Here is a 23,690-nt window from a genome sequence, read left to right on the forward strand (position 1 = left end):
ATAATGACACAATCTACTACAAAATAAGAATACACTACTTTAGAAGTTGAATTCAAATATGATTGGATGAATGGGATCATTGAAAAACTATGTTGATTTCTGCCATTCGAGGATCACATAGAAATCTTTGTGACTTCGAGAGTATACTTAATCAAGCTCGGAGACTCTATGTCACAAAAGAAAATCAATCATATTCTCCAAGATATTTAACTATACTTAGAGTAAAGTTAAGTATGGAAATGATAGTATTCATAGAATTCACACAAATTAAATTTTGTCAGATCCATTGATAAAGTCATTCTTTTGAGCTAAAATGGTCGCAGTTTAGCTACAAGACTTTATTATTCTAGAAATGGGTTTTTGATTTGGATTTAGTATTTTGATATTGGAACATTATAACAACAACTATTAGATAATGTTGTGATATAGTAGGATATAGTCATCACATTAATACTTGTTGTGTTCTATATTAACATGTTTAATCCATGAATAATGTTATTATTCTAAAAGTTCATAGTCAGTTATAATTGTGGGAGCAATTATGAAGTAAGATTAATATGAATTGGATTGGTTGACTCTCACTAGATGAAAGTAGGCAAGTGGTTGTAACCAAGTTTCATAGGTACTTGTCAGAGAACTAGTACTGAATTGACCCGCATCAAGATCATCTCGTGGATCGCTATCATGAATGATACTTGATTAAAAGGTACTATCTTTGTATCCTTAATACCTGAGATACATAGTGGGACTTAAGTGTAAGGAGTACTATGCTTTGATAATGGTCAAATGTTATTCCTTAACCGGGCAGTTATAAAAGCCATTTTCAGGTATGGTGTGAACTATACAAGAGGCTTATGTAGTCAAGATGGGATTTATTCCTCTTATGTGTTGAGAGTTAGACATCTAAGGCGCATTACCAAAAGTTGAACAACTAATGAGATTGACCGCGATCCGCATCTCATGTTCAACATGATGTCTGTAGCAAAGGGATAACTGATAAACTTATTGTTGGATTAATGTCTAAGTCCATAACTATATTTGGTATGTACTTGACCCGACCCGGCATGGTCCATTTGGGTTGCACTTCACCGGCACAATTTATATGGATAGTCTTTTGAGAATAGTATATTTATGATTTATATTAATATATTATAAGTTCTAATATATTAATATGGAATCATATTATTTAATTAGTATTGATCAAGAATTAATTTAGAATTAATTAAGTGATCAAAAAGAACTAATTAAATATGGACTCTTATATATATGGAATGAGCCAAGTTCATTTAGGTTGGGCTAAGCTTTCATGGATGGTCCATGGAGCTTTTAACCCATGGATCCTATGTAAATGAAAGGTCATGGGTATTAGGGTTTACATGGATGTAACCCTAATCCTCCATAATATATAAAGGGGTCCTTGGCTCACAAAATTGGCACAAGTGTGTGAAAATAAGAGTGGGTCGATTTTAGTGTGCATACATATTCTCTCAAGTTCTTCCAAGGTGTTTTGGTGATTTGTGATTCCATTTGAGGCTTCCACACTATTGGGGCTAAGCTCTTAAAGCTTGAAGACATCAAGCTACATCAATAGGTATGTCATCTAACTAGAACTTTGTAGTATATGTGCTTCATAATATGCTAGTTAGGATGAAACCTTGGAATAGTTAATATTTGCATGTATAATAGAGAAAACATAGATCCAAGGTTTATAGGGTTGCATGTACACCATAGGAGTGTTAGAATGCTCAAAACCCAACACTTACCTTATACACCAATTGTAGCTTTGAGCTTTTTGGGAATTGGGCGTTGATAGAATGGAACAAACAGTCGTATGGTCTTAGGGGCAGTGAAATGTTGCTAGACGTTCACCACTGTCTATATCAGTCTAATATGAGTCTTGCGCAAGTGGGAGATTGAGTGGCCTAGTATGCTCAAGAATCATATTAAAGTGATATTGCTAAATAACATATGATACTAATGGGTCACACTAACAACAGCTTGATACAATTGATTATTTATTATAAATTGATTTTAATAAATAGTCAATAAAACTCTTATAATTAAATTGGAAATTATTTATTTCATGGAAATAATAAATTCATTAGCAAGTTACTTAATATATATCATATGGTATGATTTATAAGTCATGTACAAACTTTTGGACTAGTTGAATCCTTTTGTCTTTTTCCTAAAACACAAGGTTTATATTTTATAAAAGAGTTTATAAAAGTTTGACTTTCTTTCTTCTTCTTTATGCAATTTTCGAGATATGCATAAAAAGAAGAAGTGTATGATTTGTCTAATTATGCTTTAAAGGCGTGGGAGACATACTTATGACATGGAGACAAGTTTGTCTAAAGTTGAAGGAACCAATGGTTAATAACTTCACTTTTAGGCACTATAAATATAAGGCTTCTACTCTTGAAGTGCTTGCCACATTCTCTCTTGCTATGGTCGAGAGTTTCTCCCTCCCTCTCCATATCTTCTCTAGTCTTGCACTTTGAAGATTTGATGCTTGCATTTTTCTATCTTTGAACCATACTTGGGTTTGGTTCAAAGCTTAAGAGTTTTATACAAAGAACTAGCATTCTACATCAAGTTGAGTCATTGTTGGTGTCTTAAAGGTTCCACATTCTTCATCAACTTCCAAGCCTCCCAAGAGGACCCAAAGAACTACAAAGGTTGTTATTTTTTCACCTTTTCTTTGGTTGGTGTTTTAATCTTTTTAAAACTTGCAAGAAGATCCTTGGTGGGTATAAAATGTTTATGTTATTTCAAAAATAAAAGTCTTTCGTTGCCATATTTTTCTTGTTTATGAAACTATTTTTGAACTAAAACCCAACAGCGTCATGGTTGGTTAGGGTAATGCTTGCAATGGTTGTAGATGGTTAAGTTTCATAGCCTATTAACTCTTGGTCTAAAGCCTAATTTCATGGTTCTTGTCTGATTTATTGCATTTAGGTGGACCACCTGTTCGACTGTCTATCTGATCTCTAACAACATACGATTTTATGAATTGTATGGAAGACCAGGGTCAAGCCCCTGACATTCAATCGTTGTGTATGTAGATTGGGCCCTTTATGTGGGTGAGGACCGTTATGTGGGCGGGGTCCGCTATGTTTGGGGTGACACTGGTTGTGTATGTGGATGGGGCTCGTTGGATATGTGGACAGGGCCTGTTATGTACGTAGGTGGGGCTCGTTAAGTTTGTTTGGGTTGGGCCTGTTATGTGTGATGTAGGCTTGTAGTAGGTAGAGCAGGTAGGCCGTCTTTAGAGCCGAGGACCTTATGTGGATGTATTATATGTATGATGGAATATGTGGTATACTACAGATCTCACTAAGCTTTATGCTTACAATTTTTGATTAAATGTTTTGCAGGTTGTTCGTAAGAAGAGCTCAGGTGGACTGTATATACGCATCAAAGATAATGATTTCCGCTTTCCTGTAATTATGCTCTGATAACACTATGGTTTCAAACAAATGAATGTCACTTATGGTTTTTAAGTTGAAGTTTTTGATCAGGTAATATGTTTTCAAATCAAAAATCTCTTTAGATTTTTTTGACGCAAATACATCTAACAAGTATACTCATGTGTAAAAATCTTACCAAACTAAGAGGGTGTTTGGATAGAGAAAAAAGAGGGTGTTTATTGTTTATTGCTTATTCCCACAACAATAAGCTAAATTTAAGTGTTTGGATAAGAATCTTTAAAAATCAGCTTATTGTGGTGGGAAGAAGCTAAATAAACTGATTTTAATAAGCATTCCCCATTGCCTAAAGCTTATTGCTTATTCCCACCACAAATACTTTTGCAAAAACTGTTTATTCTCACCGCAAGAAGCTAATAAGCAATAAACTAATAAGTTAAAAACTAATTTATCCAAAAACCCCGTAGTCCGTAATTATAGACCCTAATCGTAGAGTTCCAAACCTTTTAGCTTTATAGTGGTCACTCATTTTCGCAATGGTCCGTGAAAGTGTAAGTCTATTTAAGATTTTTTTTTTTTTTTTTAATTTCACGTTTGGACTTAGTGATTGCTACTGTCCTATCATTAATAGTAGTTACAAAAGCATTATGTTGTAAATATTAGTAATTGTCTCGTTACCAATCATCTTGAAGTGGTCGAAATTATTGAGTGGTGTAGTTTCTCTATTTTCTTAATTTTGCTCAGATGCAACTATCATTCTTTTGAGCATTTTCCATAATTGTTTGGCGCTTGTTACATCGTCGAAAAGACCAAAAAAAATCATATATGACTCCATAACTAAATTCTCTCAGTGCTTTATCAATTATCTTTGATATGTTTACGGTCAGCATCAATAATATTATCAAAAGTATGAATAGACATCATACCACGAATGTTGAAATCTCCAGTGTCGGCTTGCTTTGCTCTTCTTTCCACTTGAATAGTTACATCGCGTGGTCCATTAACAATAAAATTCCAAATTACCCTATCTTTTACACCGTCAAGATAGAACTTCATACGTTTTCTCCATTTCATATATTCTTCATTATTGTTTAACTAAAATTGGTGCTCTATTACTTCCTTTAACACGGTTTGTGACAGGGAAAATTGTAAAAAAAAGTCACTATATTACAATAAAATTTCGATTTTGACACCAAATTATTTTTTTCTTAATTATGTCATTTTATTTACATTTTTGTTGCAATATCAACTAAATGACCGGTTTTCCTGTTCTCTCGGTAACCACTTTTCCCAAATTGCAATAAAGTCAATAAGTTTACCGAAATTTCGATTTTGACACCGAGTTTCAAATTGCAAGAAAGTCATTATATTACCACAAAGATTCGATTTTGACACCGAGTTTTTTTTTCTCATTTATGTCATTACATTTACAATTTTGTTGCAATATTAACCAATTGACCAATTCAGGAGATGTTATTGTTGTTTAGAAGCTCGATTTGTACAACAAGTAAATGAATGTCGGTCCAATGGTTCAAACTCACTTACAAGTCAGCGAAAATGGCATAGTTACACTTTCAAGAGATGTTATTGTGGTTTAGAAGCTCGATTTGTACAAGTAAATGAAGACCCTACAAGGTCGATTTAGTGGTTCAAACTCACTAAGCATCTCCTGGACTGACCTTGTAGGGGTATTCATTTAATTGTTGTATAAATCAATCTTCTAAACCACAATAACATCTCCTGAAAGGGTGAGTACCCCTTTTCGTTGACTTTTAAGTGAGTTTGTAACACTAGATTGATCTTCATATGTCATTTGTCAAGAAATACTCTGATGAGAATTAAACATTAAACATTATAATAAAAAGTGTCACCTAAAAAGGTGTCTACATCATTTTCACTGACTTTTAAGTGACTTTGAGGCACTGGGTCAACCTAAAAAGACATGTGAAATTGTGTTCGAAACAAACCCTATATTTGAAACCCAATCCTACCACATAAGATCTTACATGGCTTCCACATCACAATATTATCATGTCATTTATTTGATATGCTACGAGAATGATGGTAACCAATCAATTGATTTAGAAGCGAGTTTGTAGGGATCTTCATTTATAAGGGTCTTCATTTATTTTTTGTACAAATAAATCGATCTTGTAAGGGTCTTAAATCGACCTTGTAAGGGTCTTCATTTATTTATTGTACAAATCAGGATTCTAAACAACAATAGCATCTCCTAAAAGGATGACTATGCCGTTTTCACTAACTTGTAACTGAGTTTGAACCATTGGACCGACCTTCGTTTTTTTGTTGTACAAATCAAGATTCTAAACCAGAATAACATATCTTCGATCAGTTAATTGGTTGAGATTGCAGCAAAATTGTAAATGTAATGACATAATTGAGAAAAAAAACTCGGTGTCAAAATTGAAATTTTATGGTAATATAGTGACCTTCTTGCAACTTGAAACTCGGTGTCAAAATCGAAATTTTGGTAAACTTAGTGGCTTTATTGCAATTTGGGAATAGTGGTTACCGGGAGAACAGAGAGAACCGGTCATTCGGTTGATATTGAAACAAAATTGTAAATATAGTGACATAATTAAGAAAAAAAATAATTTGGTATCAAAATCGAAATTTTGTGCTAATATAATGACTTTCTTGCAAATTGAAATTCAAATTTTCCATATATAATATCACAATCGAAATATTATACATGTGAACAAATTGAAATTCTAAATTTCCATTCAATTTATGAAAATGGCAATTGAAAGGAAATTTCGAAATTAATCTAAGGGATATATACAATAAAGTCCCAATATTTTCATCGATTTGACAAGAAAGTTCTAAACTTTACTTTTTTATAATAAAGTCCTAACTACCAGCAGTTTTTAACACGCCTACCCTTTTTTCCAATTAGCCAGTAATTAGGACTTTATTGACAAAAAAATAAAGTTTAGAACTTTCTTGTCAAATCGTAAATTAGGACTTTACTGTCAAAAAATAAAGTTTAGGACTTTCTTGTCAAATCGTTAAAAATATTGGGACTTTAGTGTATATATCCCTTGTTTGGTTAGAAATTTAATGGTATGATAGTCTTTAAGCATAAAAGTTATTGAAACCTGCTTTGGTCAGCTAGATCCTATTGAAATCATTAACGTTTGTTTCTTGTTAAACGGTTTTTTTAATCTCAACAAACCGACATTGAAAAAATAGAGATAATCCAGAAAGAAATAAAGAAAGAAAGAACCTAGGTTGTGTTGGCTTTTTGCAGTCCCAAAAATAGAGAAATAAGAAACCGGAAAAAAACGAAACTGCCCTTCTTACCCCTTCTCCACATTCACACCCTTTCGACTAGGTTTGTATTGTTTGTGTTTGTACAATCTGTCCCACTTTTCAGTTCAAGATTTGGCGGCGAACCAAGATAAAAGTTTTACAAGTCTTCTCATCCTCTCTCGCTCTCTCTTGTAACATCCCAAAATTCAAGACCAAAAATGTCATTTTTAGTTAAGTTATTATAAAACCAACAGTATAAAACATTCATAATAACATCTCACGTCAAAACCCAAGTGTCAATAATCAAATCATGTTATCATAAAACAATATCAGAGTGTAATCCCAAAGATCTCATGTGCAGAAAATCATAGTGTGATGCGTTGCGATCGCAGGCTCCTTTCCTTTGAAAACGAAGTAACTGAAACCAAAACTGAAAACCGTAAGCATGAAGCTTAGTGAATTCCCTCATCATACCACATACCATATAACAAACATATTGTCGGGCAATTATGGGGTGCCCGATCTACCCTACCAGGCAATTATGGGGTGCCCGACCTACCCTTCCAGGCAATTCTGGGGTACTCGACCTACCCTTCGGTTTATCTCAACCGGCTACGGGGACTATTTCACCCCCTACCACTACCATATAATAACATAGCATACACATACTGTCAGGCATATCTGGGTGCCCAACCTACCCTGTCGGTCCTTACAACCAATATTGGGGTCTATCCACCCTTCCTACCACTATCACATAATATCATAGCATGACATACTGTCAGGCATATCTGGGTGCCCGATCTACCCTGTCGGTCCTTACAACCGATGTTGGGGTCTATCCACCCCTCCTACTACTATCACATAATATCATAGCATACTAACACATAACTCATAACAGATAGTGGCAAACCAGAAAATTATCAAAAATACAATCATCTTAAACATAATCACCTACTGGTGGGCCGGCATTGGTGCCTTAGACTCACCTCTACTGGATGGTAACTCACCTCGCACTGCTGAAGTCCCGCAGACAAAACCCTGGCTGCTGGATGCCAGATTCCCGAACTGTCAATCATCAAAATAACACCTAATCAACAACAGGGTTCCAACATATATCCATAAGTCCATGCTTGGGGTAAAAGGCTATGTTACCCCCATCTTAGCTTGATTCAAGCTCAAAGCCCAATACAAGGCCCAAAAGTCAAACTATGAATCAAAACCCAACATATGGCCCAATTTCCAAATTGGGCCCAAACCTCTACATGGTCTTACCCTAAGGCCCAACCATTTAGTCCAGTCCAAACATTTGGCATTCCAATGGTCCAACCTCTCATAATCCTCAAGGCCCAGTTATGGCCCATCTGTGGCCCAATTTTCCAAATTGAGCCCAAACCCTCACATGGGCCTTACCCTAAAGCTCATCCATATATTATTAGTACATATGCTTGTTCCTGGATGGCCCATCAATAGCCCAATCACCAAAGCCCAATAGAAAGGCCCAACTTAAAGCCCAAGTGAAATTAGGGTTTCCACATAAAATGACGATTAGGGTTAAGTGTTTCTTACTTAACCCATTAAGGACTTAATCCATTAAGTCCATCAATCTACTATGTCAATCAGGCAATGTGGTCGGGCTTTATACATAATCGCAATCCGGTCATCCAAAATGCGGGTCCCGACACTCCAAAACCCATATATCCAAAATTAGGGTTTTCTAAACCCTAATTAGGGTTTTCAACCCAATTAGGCCCAAAATCTAAGTCTTTAGAACAATTAGGGTTTCATTAGGCCCACTAGGGTTTCATAAGTCGGGCACCACCCACTACTACCTCGGGTAGTGGTGGTCAACGGCGGCTCACGGCAGCGGCCACCACCTCACGGTGGTGGTTATGGTTCTAGTCCATTTATGTCCAAGCATCCCAAAAGTAGTCTGAACACAAACAAAAGCACACCGCCACCCAACAAGGCGACAGGTGGCGGCAGAAGGCGGCAGCCACCACCTCACGGTGGTGGTTATGAGTTTTCTTTTGATTATTCCAAAACCGATTACAATTTTACAATGCAAAATCCCAAATAACACACACACACCCAAATAGCCACCCTTGTGGTGGCCGGCGGTAGTACATGGTGGTGGTGGTGGCCTTTTCTCGGTTTTCCGGCCAAACGAAACCACATACAACACACACACGTTTCTGATTTGCAAAATACACCCCAGTCACCCACCTAGTGGCGTTTGGCGACGGCAGCAGCACTACTAGCGGCGGATCAGCGGCGGTTTGCGATGACAGCCACCACCTCATGGTGGTGGCGGTGGTTTCTCTTGATCTTTGGCCCAGCAACACGTCAACACATGTAAGACACGACGCAAAACAGCAGCCCTGAGCCACCGACTTGGCGGCTAGCAGCGCTGGAACGAGCTGAGGTGGTGACCAAAAGCCATTGTCGGCGGGAATGACGGGCCTGACGTTGAACCAATAAGGAGGAACGAAGAATGAGATGTTGTTGGCATTCTGAGAGTCTTCTGGTCGCTCATGGCTGGCGCAACGACATCCCTAGCTCCAATCTCCGGTCTTCAGTGGCAACTCCGGTTGCACACAACGTCATTGGCAGCATGCGCTATTGGGTGGAGTCCGACGGTGAGGTTGCAGGTGGCGGCTGGAGGGTTACGTGCGACGATGCTTCTGGTGGTTCTACGGTTCCAACAACGATGACAGCTTCCCCAACCGTGCTCATTCGAGCGGTCACAGTGGTTCTTCCCCAGCTACGCGCGACGTCCGACGACAGAAGCGATAGTGGCAGCGGCCAGAGGGAGTGGGAGGTGAATGTAACATCCCGAGTCCCATGTACAATATTTAATTATTTTATATTCATTTTGAAAGGGAAACTTGACGAGTTGGAGGCCACAACTTGTCGAGTAGAGATTAAGATAGCCGCAGGATTTTTAGAGTCTACCCGACGAGTCGGAGGACCCCGACTCGACGAGTAGGTGCTGAGTGAGAAAACCCTAATTTTCAGGGTTTGTGTCCTATTTAAAGGACCTTAAGCCTTCATTTACGCCTCCCTCATCACCCTAACACTCTGTGAGAAACCCTAATCGAGCTACAACCTTGTGTGGGAGAAAGAGACCCTAATATGGTGTGTTTAAGTGCATTTTTAGAGGAAAATTGAGCAACAAAAGGCTTGGGACGAGAGGTAGCTTTTGGATCTGGTGTTCATTCATTCCTAGCTTCTGTTTGAAGGTAAAAAGTCACCACCTTGCTCATTGTTTGGTTAGATCCCGTTTCTAGGGACTTTAGTGCCTTTTCCCATCTTTCCTTGAATTCTAGAGTGTTTTGAGCTTGCCAAGGAGTTGAGACTTTAGATCTGGACCATATGAGGTCCTTTGAGCCCAAAGGTCCAAGCTTTATCAAGCTAGTGGCAAGCTTTTATGCATGAAACCCTATACAGAGCTTGTTTTGGCATTTCGAGCCCTAGATGCCATGCATGGACGTAAAGCTTACAACTTTACGTGGTATTTCAGTCTTCAGAGGCCCGATCCAGAGTATGAGATCTTATTTCTGCCTAAATTCGTCTGAATGAGAAAGTGGAATGAAGGGACTCGACGAGTCGATGAGCCGACTCGACGAGTTGGTTAGGGATTTCCCCGATCAGTCTGGACGCATTTTAACTCGGTGTGTTGATGGGACAACTCGACGAGTTGAGTTGGATTTTCACGATATTTCTGAGAAAACGGAGGAATTCGACGAGTCGCATAGATTCACTCGACGAGTTGGGTCAACATGGACTGTTGAATCGAGCGTTGACTTCTGTTGACATTAGGGTTTGGTCAAGACACAAATTATAGAGACCATGGAGGGGTAGAATGGTCTTTTACCCTTTCCACGAGTTAGAGAGAGAAGGGTTGGCCTAATGTTAGAATTGTGGTTATAAGTGTTATTCAGAGATGATTATGACATGTAGGCGGAGATTGGACCGTTCGAGGAGTATGAGATTTACTTGCTTACTTACGAGGTGATTCTTCTCACTATACTTACCATGAGTGGTAACTTGTGTGACCGGAGGGTCTTGTATGCTATTATTGAGTATTGTAATATCCTGCATTATGTCTTTGTGATTTATGTTGTGTATTATTCTGAGCTTTATTGAGTTAGGACCGAATGGTCCAACCCGAGTTGTGGGACCGGAGGGTCTCCACTGAGACACATTAACCGGTGAGTCTTCATTGAGTTATAGCTATGAGAGGCTAATGAGATGTGTGTGGTATTTGGGGAACTCTCTAAGCTTCATGCTTACCGTGTTATGTGATATTTGTTTTAGGTGCTTCTCAGGATCGCGGGAAGGTGCCGACTTGATTGTACACACGAGATGAAGTTTATATGTTTTTGAGGATCCTGGATTTTATCAAACAATTTACGAAATTGTGTTTTTCACAATTTGACAATTGTGGTTTTGAAATGTGATATTGAGAATTATGTGGTTTTGAAAAATGAAAAATTGGTTTGAAAATTTACGGTGGCACAAGTTGGTATCAGAGCCTTGGTTTGAGCGATTTGGATGTACTCTCGGGTATGTATGGGATCAAACTGAGGATTTGAGAAAATTTTCTAAAAAGAGATGATTTTTATAAAACGAGTAAGAGTTTTAAAGAGAAAACGAGACGGAGCAGTGTGTACAATCAGCAAGAGCCCGAACGGTGATTTCCCAAAATACCATTACTTGATTATATTATGAGATACTTATGAGATATTAGAGTTGCATGCTAGTGGATATGATAGGTATTTCAGGAAATTAGAGCTAGAGTTGCCTGATTTATGAAGCCTTAGCCTAGGGGATGCTATTTATTTTGTATTATCTGCTATTTGCTCTATGTATGTGTTGAGTAGGAGTACCTAGCAGGAATCTTTTAGAGAGAACTTTGAGTAGCAGAGTAATCTAGGAGAGATACCCAGATGTGCATTTGAGGAATCTACCGAGAGAGTAGTTAGATACCCATGAGAGGTAGGATTGCCTGAGTTCGGTGATGCCTTTGAGTTGTGGATATAGCAAGTAGAGTTGTATGCATTAATGGAGGTTATTCGATGCCCGAATGCTTCTTTCTTTGTGCTTTGTGGAACTCTTGAATGACGGGAGTCAGCTACTAAGTGAATATGACGATATTCAGGAGGTGGATGGCTGGCATCATGAGGAGTTATTCAGCAGCTGATGACATAGAAAATGTGAGAACCTAGGAAGAGCCTAGGGAGTTATTTTAGCCCGATGGGTACGCTGTTTAGAGGTGAGTATTCGCTGGAGAGCGGACATGTGTAATGGGATTGGTGATCGAGAAGGTTGAATAACTACTTAGGAAATCTGGGACGATCCGTGTAGAAAGTATCGGTAGATGTGGCAGGTAGTATGGGCCCGTACTACTGAAAGCAGAGGACCCATACTCGAAACAGGGAGAATTCCACAGGTTCTAAATAGCAGATTGGGAGGAGATAACATGGTTCGAGTACCATGATTTGTCACACCCCCAAACCAAGGATGGCGGAAACGTCCGGGGGTGGAGGACTTCATGTATAGTATCACAACAACGAGTATAATAGTGCTCAAAGTAAATACAACCATCATAAATATAATTGAAAAAGTTACACCATAATATGTTTACATGTTTCAAAATCAATTACATTATGATGACAAAATAAACTGTTTGACGACTTAACGTCCCATCCTCAAAGTGCTGATGTTTTCCTGTTTCACTGATTTCCTGAGAATACAAGTAGTTTTGAAAAGAGTGTCAACAATTAAGTTGGTGAGTTCATAAGAGTTTTGTTTGAGGAAGAAACCGTTTTCCTTGTAAAAGCGATAGAGTATGTTTTCCAGAACATCCAATATTTTCTTAGTTGAGTGTGGAATGAATGCTCCTATGTTATGCGATAATGAACCCTAGAAGGACCCATAGATTCCTTCTATGATCACTCAGCGTATATAAGTTATATATAATTTGAGTTAAATAAACCGTTGAAGTCTAACAATTCTAGACGAGATGTAGTGTTAATAGAAATATGTTTCCAAAGAAAATCCAATATTTTCCGTATAAAAGTGATGTAGTCCTAAATCCCAGGACCGAGAATGTGTGTGTGTATTTGGTACTTATAATGTTCATACTAGTAATGTGTTTCCAAAGAAAATCCAATATTTTCCTTATAAGAGTTATGTAGTCCTAAATCCCAGGACCGAGGGTAAACAAGTATTTTTCCATACTTAAACTAATTCATGGAAGTTTAAATCGACATAAACTCGTTTAGTTTAGAAGTAAAACCCCTTCTCAAAGTAAAATTTTCCATGTAAACTTGAAAGATTGTTAACTACCTATGTGAGTCACTATAACCATACTATGACGAGAAATAACCTGCACAACGTTTTTCAGACGTTAAGATACTATGACTCTTGTCACCCGCAGACCTGCCGGTCCGGCTGTAGCTAGCAGCGAGGTGTGGGGTGTCAATCCCAATATAGATCTATACACAATTATCACGCTCTCCCTACAAGAGACTCTGGTTATAACTTACAGGAATTGGGATCCCGTACTCGAACGTACGGGGAGAGAATTGCCTCACAACCTAAGTTAACTAGTTTACACATAGTTTGATATTAAAACCTCTTCCGTGAAGGAAGTAAAATCACCTTTTCTGAATAAATTAGTGATATGAAATCCTTAAACTATTACTATTATAGTTTATCACGTAGGATATGAAAAACCCATTTGTTTTTAGAGTAAAAACCTTTTTCATGTAGTAAAATCCATAAACTATGCTTATTGAAGTTTATTATATGTGTTCGAAATGAATGAGTAAACCTTATCATGAATGACTAAATTTCAGTTTATGATGGTAAACTAACAAGAAAATACATTCATTATTTAGAACTTATTGTTATGCACTTTGCTCAACATACTACAAAGTGTTATGAAAGTTGTAAGCTGTTAACTAGTTTTTAACTTTTCTACACTGTTTTAGAAAAATTATAGAAAAATCATACGAAGCGAAAACTGAATCCGTAAATTCTGAGAGTTCAAAAAATGTGTCTAGTTTATTCATAATTTTTATTATGATTTTTAGAAGTCTTTAACTGGTGTTAAAATGTTCATATTCACAGACTGTCCGAATTCGTTTCTGAAATGATAGACAGTTTTGTAAAAATCACCATAAATCGTAGAAACATCGTATGGAGATGTGAAAGTATTCATTTTAAAGGTATGAAGCTGGACTACTTGCATATTAAACAGTTTTGAAATATATTAAATTTAAGATAGTCAAAACAGTCCGTGAATAAGACTCAACGTTTCTGATGAAAGCTGTTGTTTGAGTTTAGTTGTGTTCTTGATGTTCTAACTTGTATTCCCCCCTAAAACTTGAAGAAAACATGAAAATGTAGGGGTATGAACTCACCTTGAGTGATTTCAGTATATGGATGATGGAGAAAAGAAGTGATCAACTCAAAAACACTTGGGAGATGCTTGAAGATTTGAAGATCTAACACAAATATGACGATATTTGTGTAAGCAATCTATGATTTGGATGAAAGATAGTAGAATATCTAAGTGTAGGAGGAAGATACTTACCAAATGTAGAAGGAAAGCTTGGAGACAAGCCTTGAATCTCGAAATCTAGAGAGAGGAAGTGTGAGAGAATGAAGTTTGTCACTTGGTGGAAAATGGAGTAATGTGAGGAGAGAGGAGAGTTTTCCAGCTCTTGACCAAGTGTGTGGCTGAAAAATAGTGGGAAAAGTACTATAGAATGACTAGGTATGGTGGAAGGACAAGGGGTTGTACTATGAAGGTATGGGGAGGTTGCTTGTGTCCTTGTCCAAAGGATAAGTCAACACTCCACCTAAATATCTCACTAAATACATTTTATTCTTAGGCAATGATTTTCCCCAAAATCTAATCAAAATATGAATATTTAGGGTTTATTATGTTAAAATACGAGTTTGGGTGAAAATCCTGTGTTAAAATCTCGAAAAACGGGCTCAAAACGCTAAAAATATTGAAAACCAGGTGAAAAGTGCCAACATCCGAAATTCAGGGCCGAAGGTTCGGTCCTAGCCCTTAGAACCGAGAGTAGATGGGGGAACCGAGAGTAGGGTTCGGCCTTCAGCTGGGCATCTCGGACCGAATGTGAAGTCCTCTCGGACCGAAGGTGGGAAGGGGAGCCGAAGGTCAGGTCTCAGTTCGGATTAGTCAGGGGACCGAAATAGACCGAGCCCTCTGTCCATTTCGGCTGAGAGGGTTTCGGTTCTCAGGAGGTTCGGTTCCTAAGAAGGGTTCGGCTCCTTAAGGCTGTTTTTCGCGTAGACTTCCGTTTTCGAGCGGTTTTCGACTAGATTAAGGGTCGGGACGCCCCGGGTGATTATAAAAAGTTGAGAGAGATCTCGAGAGAGATTTGAGAGAGATTTCATATTCTTGGAGAGATTTCTCATACAGAGAGAGATTTGGGAAAGATTTGACATACTTGGAGAGATTTGGGAGACATTTCACATTCTTGGAGAGATTTCTCATACCGAGAGAGATTTGGGAGAGATTTGACATACTTGGAGAGATTTGGGAGAGATTTCACATTCTTGGAGAGATTTCTCATACAGAGAGAGATTTGGGAGAGATTTCACATTCTTGGAGAGATTTCTCATACAGAGAGAGATTTGGGAGAGATTTGACATTCTTGGAGAGATTTCTCATACAGAGAGAGATTTGGGAGAGATTTCACATTCTTGGAGAGATTTGGGAGAGATTTCACATACTTAGAGAGTTTTGGGAGAGATTTCATATTCTTGGAGAGATTTCTCCTACTTAGAGAGTTTTGGGAGAGTTAGAGTGAAAGAGATTGGGAGAGACTTCTTTTGTGACCTTTTTTAGTGCTTGGCTTTGTAACGCAAGGTTTGTAAACCTCGTTAAGTCTCGTTATGATTGTTATATGCCCCCGAGGGTTAAGGAATAATGTTTTATCGAGTAGTTTCATCACTTGCCCTGATTAGGGTTTAGAATTTCCGAACATGTGAAAACTCTGAGTGATACTTTGTGTTAAGATTGCGAGCTGTTCAATAAGAAACATAATGGAAACCCAAGTGTACAAGGGTTATATGAGTTGACCGGTTTGACTTGTTGACTTTAGTTGACTTTGACTTGGCCAAAAATTGACGGTTGTCACATCATCCCCCCGTTAGAAAGAATTTCGTCCCGAAATTAGCGTTTCGACTGGGACTTCAAGACTTTAGAGGAAAGATGGGGGAACTTTTCGTAGTATAAGGAATTGATATGGTGGGGAACAACCCGCTTGATGTTAAATGACGACCTTGGAATTTCTTATTCTAACTTGAGCTGAGTCGATTTAAAGGGGGGTTATTGTTTTAGAATGATAGTGTATTCTACGTGTGCCTTTACGCTCTCCGCTTTATACTTGGTATTACCACTATGAATATTTTATAATGTAATTTGCGAGTACTAGCATTACGAATGCTTTATCAATTTGTGACGAAATTTGCATTATAAGTCCCACCAGATCTTTTATAATCTCTTGGTGTAAACTAGTCGTATATCATTAAGATTGCAAGGGCATTCGGATGGGTGACCCCGCCTTAAGCCCACAACCAAACAAGGAACAGGAAATGAGGCGGAATCACACATTCTAAGTCCATAGAATCTTAATGATATATGGCCATAATGTTTACACTAGCCATCATAGATTCACTAGTAAAAACCCTGCGTTTTTATATAGATGATAAGACTTATTCGGGTTTTTCCGTGTTCTCGAGATGCTTTCAGCCTTTCTCGAATTTGTACTAAATCATAAGTGATAACTTTTCCTCGGAGCGCTGCCTAGGGTCTGCTTTAGTGTTTCTCATCTGATTAGATCGGTAGGGAGCATATGGGTTTGGTTTACACGACTAGACTTATTCGAATGATAGGGCATTCACTCGCACTCCTGGGTACCCTGGTCCCGAAGTTCATGGCAGGACTTGTACCTGGTCCATCTATCATTAACTTGCGCATATAGGTCGTATGTACTTAAGGTTGGCAAGACAATTGGATGGGTGACTCTGCCCTAAGTCCACAACCAGACAAGGAACACGAAATAGGGCGGAAACACACATCCAATGTCCATAGGATCTTACTTATACATTATCCTCGCGTATATACTTAGTAGTGATAGGCTAACCGTATTCGTCCCAAGCTTCTGTGCTTGAACTTTGTCTGTTGCGTGAAGGGTCCCCTGGAAATACTTGTGGTAAGGTTTCGGAAGGTATAATACTCCTCTGGTGAGTGTTATGGGGTTTCACAGCGAGAGATGGACCGGAGGTCCGCGTAGAATTTGTGTTTATGAGAGACAAAGGTTTTGATATTCAGTGGGTTAGGTGAAGGGTCCTTTTGTAGCCGTTAAATCGGGCAGGTGGGGACTATACCAATCAGAATTTAATGATGACAACAGTATTTTTTTTAGGTAAAACATGTGTTAAGCTGTATTCGCAAGAAATGCTCATTCGAGTGATAGAGTATCTTGTGTTTTTTTTCAGTGTGATCCTTTTTGTTCGATGTTATTATTACTGCAGATGATTCATACTACAGCAGCTAGCACTGGTAGTGAGTGGGTTCTGATAGCTAGTAATGATACTCTATATCACGATCCCCGACAGGTGTCACACCCCAAAACCGGAACGGCAGAAACGTTCAGGGGTGGAGGACGTCATGTACAGTATCACAACAATGCAAAGTAGTAAACAAACAACAACATCATCCATTGCATTAATAATATAATTTTATACAAGTGTGTTCTGTCAAGTTATATAGACACCAAAAATATGAATCAAAATAAAAGATGAGTCTTGAACAAGCTCCATCTTCTCAAAACCTGGCACCGGTACCTGTTTACTGGTGACATGAGAATACAAGTTATTTTGAAAGAGTTTATCAGCTTTAAAGCTGGTGAGATCATAAGTATATTAGTATCTGTATTTGTATGAAAGTGTTTGTAAGTATGTGATGTATAAGTTTGTAAAAGTTTGTAATTGTTTGAACTCCCCTAGAAAACCCCATGTTTTGTACTAAAAGTAGCCTTCTACCAAGGCATCTAGTGTTTGTGTGTGTGTCTCTTGTAAGAGTATGTATTTTCCCAAATCTGACTATCATTAACCAAAAATATAGTTTTTACATTATTGTTTATTGTGTGAAGATCACACAGTGAATGTAATGGGAAAATGAAATAGTACTGTAGTGTTGTATTAAGCAACTACTGCTGTACTAACTACCTTAAACCTATTGTTATTTAAAGTACCATGTGATCGGCCTGTACCATACTACCGACTATAAACACGACGATGTAAGATGTCGGAAGAAATGACGTTTGGCACCCGTAGAGTTGCAAGTCCCACTGTAGCGAGCAGCAAGGTGTAGGATAGTCAATCCAGTATAGATCTATACACAAACTCAACGCTCTCCATTTAAGGAGATTCTGGATACAAAACGAGCCACGACAGGTGATGCCATGCCCCGTTACGTGGCTCACATAATTGTAGTAATGTATATGTAATGTATGTGCTAGCTGTATTGTGTGTTCTTTCTCTATCTAGCATGTATGTATGTTCTCTCTGTATGAATTGTTTGTTCTCTCTCTGTATGGTATTGTTTGTTTCTCATCATAGTAGTCTCTATCTGTATGTTATGTTCTCTCTGTATGGTATTGACTCATGTATGAACTGACTCTTTGTATGTTTCACTGTTCGGTAATAGTATTAGTATCTTCCTAAACTATACCTATTATAGCTTACTAGTAATGTTGTTTGAATGTAAGAACATGTTGGTGTACCTTTGCTACTCAAAGGTATTGAACTGAAGGAAAGAAGGAACTTTTATATCTATATACATATACATAATATATAACTAGGATTCAAACGATCTTCGGACAAATAACCTGAATACCCTAAGTCCACAACCAAACAAGGAACAGGAAGTAAGGTGAGCTATCAGTCCTAAGTCCTTCCAATCCTACTTATATAACTATATCTATATAGATACACATTTAACAGAATATAAGTTTAAAAGAGTTTAATAAAAGTATTTGACATGTAAAAGAGTTTGTAAAACAGTTTGAAGTAGTTTGTTTGATAATACAGTTTGAAAAGTAAGAAATCCACTTGTTTGGTAGTTATTAATCACATGTGATTGATATAATAACTATTGTAATTCAACTTGTATTCCCCCCCATAAAAGCATTTAAAATCCATTAAAAGGTTGATTAAGGGGTATGAACTCACCTGTAGTGAGTGGTTTGGATGAACGGATGGTATAGGATGCTACGTGTCAAGTGAAGACTTGAACACACACAAGGATCCTAGTTAACATATAATAACACATATATGTATCCAATTAGTCATTTAACAACTAATTAATCAAGTTAAGACGCCCTAAGACATGAAAAACACCTTGATTCAAGTGCTATAAGTACTAAGGATTGCATCTAAGGGTTGTAGGGCCTTGCATTTGAGTTTAAGGTCCAAGGGTAAACTCCTTTGGAGTTTACGGTTTTGGGACCAACTCCCTTGGAGTTTATGGTCGTAAACCCTTGAGTTTACGGCCGTAAACTCATGTTACTTTTACGATTTTGTGTTTTGAAGCCTTAAAGGTCACAAAGAAGCATCCTACTTCAAGTCTAAGCCTTAGGAAGTGATTGTGGCATCATTTCACCCCTTTGTAGAGTTTACGGCCCATGGCCCATTTCTCCATGTGTTTACGGTCGTAAACTCATATGGTTCATGGTCTTTTTGATGTTTAAGGTCCTAAGCACATCAAGGATGGGATCTAGACTAGTATCCAAGGCTTGGTAAGGGACTAGGGCACACAATGGCCCCTTCATTAGGGTTTACGGTCCAAGAACATGTTGGACCGTAAACACGTTTGATCTTGTGTTTCCTTGAGTTTTTTAGATGATTTAGATGTGTAACAAGCTTTATAACACACTAGGGTAAGAGTACTTACAATAGAGAAGCTTGAAAGAGTGTTAATAGTCCAAGAACACTAGTGTGTGTTCTTGGTGTTCTTGGTGAAACTAAGAACACTTGAAGATCTACACAAATGGAATGATTTCACGGATGGAATCATGTGAGATCACTAGATTAAGTAAGATATCAACTTATTAGGGAAAGAAACACTTACAAAGTTGAAGATCAAGAAGGAAAATCAGATGATACTTGAGAGGATTTGAGTTCTAGTTCTTGAAAGTGTGAAAAAGTGGTAAAAATGACTAAGTGTCATATTTATACCACTTAGGGTTTACGGCCGTAAACACCATGTTTAGGCTGTAAACTCCAAACTCTTGGAGTTTTGGGACTTTATTGTTGCACAATAAACCCTAGGGCATCCTCTCTCCTGTTATCTCTTGAAGTACTTATTGTAAAACACTCAAACTGACTCCAAAAAGCTTGAAAGTTAGCAGATACAGTTCTGACTTCTATTGAAGTGAATGGTTGTACAGAATAGAAATTTCGGGTTGTCACATCATCTCCCCGTTAGAAGGAATTTCGTCCCAAAATTAGAGTTTAAGCAAATAAGTAGTTACAAATAACTAAGTAAAAAGACGAGGATATTTCAGTTTCATCTGATCCTCTCGTTCCCAAGTGAATTCCGGTCCTCGCTTGGCGTTCCAGCGAACCTTCACTATCGGGATACGGCTTTGTTTCGTTTGCTTGACCTCCCGGTCCATGATCTCTACTGGTTCTTCCACTAAATTGAGGCTCTCGTTGATCTCGATCTCGTCGAGTGGGATTACAAGAGTCTCGTCGGACAGACACTTTTTCAAATTGGAGATGTGGAAAGTAGAATGTACCTTACTGAGTTCGTGTGGTAAGTTAAGTTTGTAAGCTACAGGGCCGATTCTAGGGAGAATCTCGAAAGGCCCTATGTATCCTAGATTTAGCTTTCCACACTTTCCGAAGCGTATTAAGCCCTTCTAGGGTGAGACCTTCAATAGAAACCGGTCGCCCACCTGGAATTCCAATGGTTTCCTTCATTTATCTGCGTAGCTTTTCTGTCGGTCTCTAGAGGATTTCAATCGTTCACGAATCTGAATGATCTTCTCTGTCGTTTCCTGAATGATCTTCGGACCCGTGAGAGTGCTTTCAGGAACTCGTCCTTTAGCTAACTGGGTATCACCCACCTCAGCCCAGCACAGAGGGGATCTGCATTTTCGGCCATAGAGGGCCTCGAATGGAGCAGCCTTTATGCTCGTGTGATAATTGTTGTTGTAGGAAAATTCGACAAGGGGTAAATGAGTATCCCATGCTTTCCCAAAGTCGATCACACAGGCTCGCAACATATTTTCCAAGGTTTGGATAGTCCTCTCACTTTGTCCGTCGGTCTGTGGATGGTAGGCTGTACTCATGTCCATCCTAGTTCCTAGGGAACTTTGTAGCGACTGCCAGAACCTCAAAGTGAATCTACTATCTCTGTCCGAGATAATGGATATGGGAACACCGTGCAGTCGTACAATCTCCCGTATGTAAGTTCTTGTAAGCTTCTCCATCTTGTCTGTTTCTTTGATAGGCAGGAAGTGTGCGGACTTGGTCAATCTGTCGACGATGACCCATATGGTATCAAGTCCACCCGTTGTCTTGGGTAACTTGGTTATGAAGTCCATAGTGATCCGCTCCCACTTCCATTCCGGTATCTCCGGCTGTTGTAGTAGACCGGAGGGTTTCTGGTATTCGACCTTGACCTTGGCGCAAGTAAGGCATTTACTCACGAAGGTAGCAATCTCTGCTTTCATGTTAGGCCACCAGTATAGCTTTTTAAGATCCAGATACATCTTATCTGAACCTGGGTGGACGGAATAACGAGTGTTGTGCGCCTCGGTCATGACCAAGTCTCTGAAACCACCGTGTTTCGGTGTCCAGATCCGATCCATGAGATATAAAGCTCTGCCACCCTTGACTTCCAAGTTCTTATCCATCCCTCGAAGGGATTCACATGCCACATTTTCAGGTTTCAAAGCGTCGAGCTGAGCTGCCTCGATTTGTGTGGATAAGTGTGAATGGATAGTCATAGTCAAAGATTTGACTCTACGGCCAAAATATTCTTTCCGACTTAGGGCGTCAGCTATTACGTTGGCTTTACCCGGATGATAACGAATTTCGCATTCGTAATCACTGAGTAGTTCGACCCACCGTCGTTGTCTGATGTTGAGCTCCTTCTGGTCGAATATATGTTGTAGGCTTTTATGGTCAGTAAAGATAGTGCTTTTTGTACCATACAGGTAGTGTCTCCAGATCTTCTGAGCAAACACAACTGCTCCTAGCTCGAGATCGTGTGTAGTGTAGTTGACCTCGTGTGTCTTTAGCTGTCTCGAGGCATAGGCGATGACCTTACCTCGTTGTATCAAGACACATCCGAGCCCTTGATTTGACGCATCGCAATAGACAACGAAGACTTCTATTCCTTCGGGGAGGGATAGTATTGGTGCGGTGCACAAGGCTCGCTTGAGCGTTTGGAACGCTCTCTCCTGCTTCTCTTCCCAGTCAAAGGCTACGCCCTTCTGGGTCAGTGTTGTAAGAGGTTTTGCAATGCGGGAGAAGTTCTGAATGAACCTGCGATAGTAGCCAGCGAGACCTAGAAATTAACGAATTTCTGTAGGCGTCTTCGGTGCTGACCAGTTCTCAATGGCTTTGATTTTGGAAGGGTCCACATGTATTCCCTCCTCGCTAACCACGTGCCCTAAGAATTCGACTCGTCGGATCCAAAATTCGTAGTGCCCATAACGAGTTCGGAAGGCTGTCTTCGGAACATCCTCCCCTAGCACTCGTAGTTGGTGATATCCGGATCTTAAGTCGATTTTTGAAAAGAAGTTCGCCCCCTGAAGTTAATCAAATAAATCGTCGATCCGAGGCAGGGGATAACGATTTTTGACGGTTAGTTTGTTGAGCTCCCTGTAGTCAATGCACATACGAAAAGATCTGTCTTTCTTCTTGACGAACGAGACTGGAGCTCCCCAGGGTGAGAAGCTTGGTCTTATAAAGCCCTTGCTGAGCAGTTCGTTAAGTTGACAGGACAGTTCTTGCATCTCTGTAGGTGCTAGACGATAGGGCGATTTGGCTACGGGGGTAGCCCCTGGAACTAAGTCGATTCTGAACTCGACTTGACGTTGCGGAGGTAATCCTGGGAGTTCTTCTGGAAATATGTCGGGAAAGTCGCGTACTACTGGAATGTTCTTAATGTCTTTCGTTTCTTGGCTCACATCGACCACATGAGCAAGGAATGCGCGACATTCCTTTCGCAAGAATTTCTGGGCTTGAATGCTCGAGATGATACGAAGGTTCGTGCCGGGTTTGTCTCCATAAACTACTAGAGTTTCACCTGACGGCAGATTAAGGCGAACAGCCTTTTCATAACACATGATGTCGGCACAATGAAGGTTCAACCAATCCATGCCGATAACGACGTCGAAACTTTTAATTGAGACCGGCATGAGGTCGATCGAAAATGAATGGCTATCTAGTGTTAGGGTACACCCTATGTATATACTGCTAGTGCTCTCCGTCTTTCCATTAGCCATTTCTATAGTGAACGGTTCTTTAAGTGCTCGTGATTTTTGCTTAAGTAAATGAGCAAATTTTTGGTTCACAAAGCTCCTCTCCGCTCCACTATCAAATAGTATTCATGCATAAGAGTTATCAAGGAGAAACGTACCAGTGACCACTGTGGGGTCGGCAACCGCTTCCTCGTGGCCTATGGCCAGAACTATTCCTACCTACCGGCATTCCCTGCCTTTGGGCAGTCCCTCTTGTAGTGGCCCACCTCGCCACAATTGTAGCAAGCTTGGTCCACACCAGCGTCGGGGACTTGGTTGAGTGGCCTTGCCGAAGCTTTGCAGAAACGGGCGGTGTGCCCCTTCTTGTTGTAGTTCGAACACTGCATTTCCCGGCAGGCTCCTGTGTGGTGGAAGTTGCATTTGTTGCACTTAGGCA

Source organism: Lactuca virosa, chromosome 7, assembly GCF_052849685.1.
Source record: "Lactuca virosa cultivar CGN04683 chromosome 7, Lactuca_virosa_CGN04683_v6, whole genome shotgun sequence".
Taxonomy (NCBI): Eukaryota; Viridiplantae; Streptophyta; class Magnoliopsida; order Asterales; family Asteraceae; genus Lactuca; species Lactuca virosa.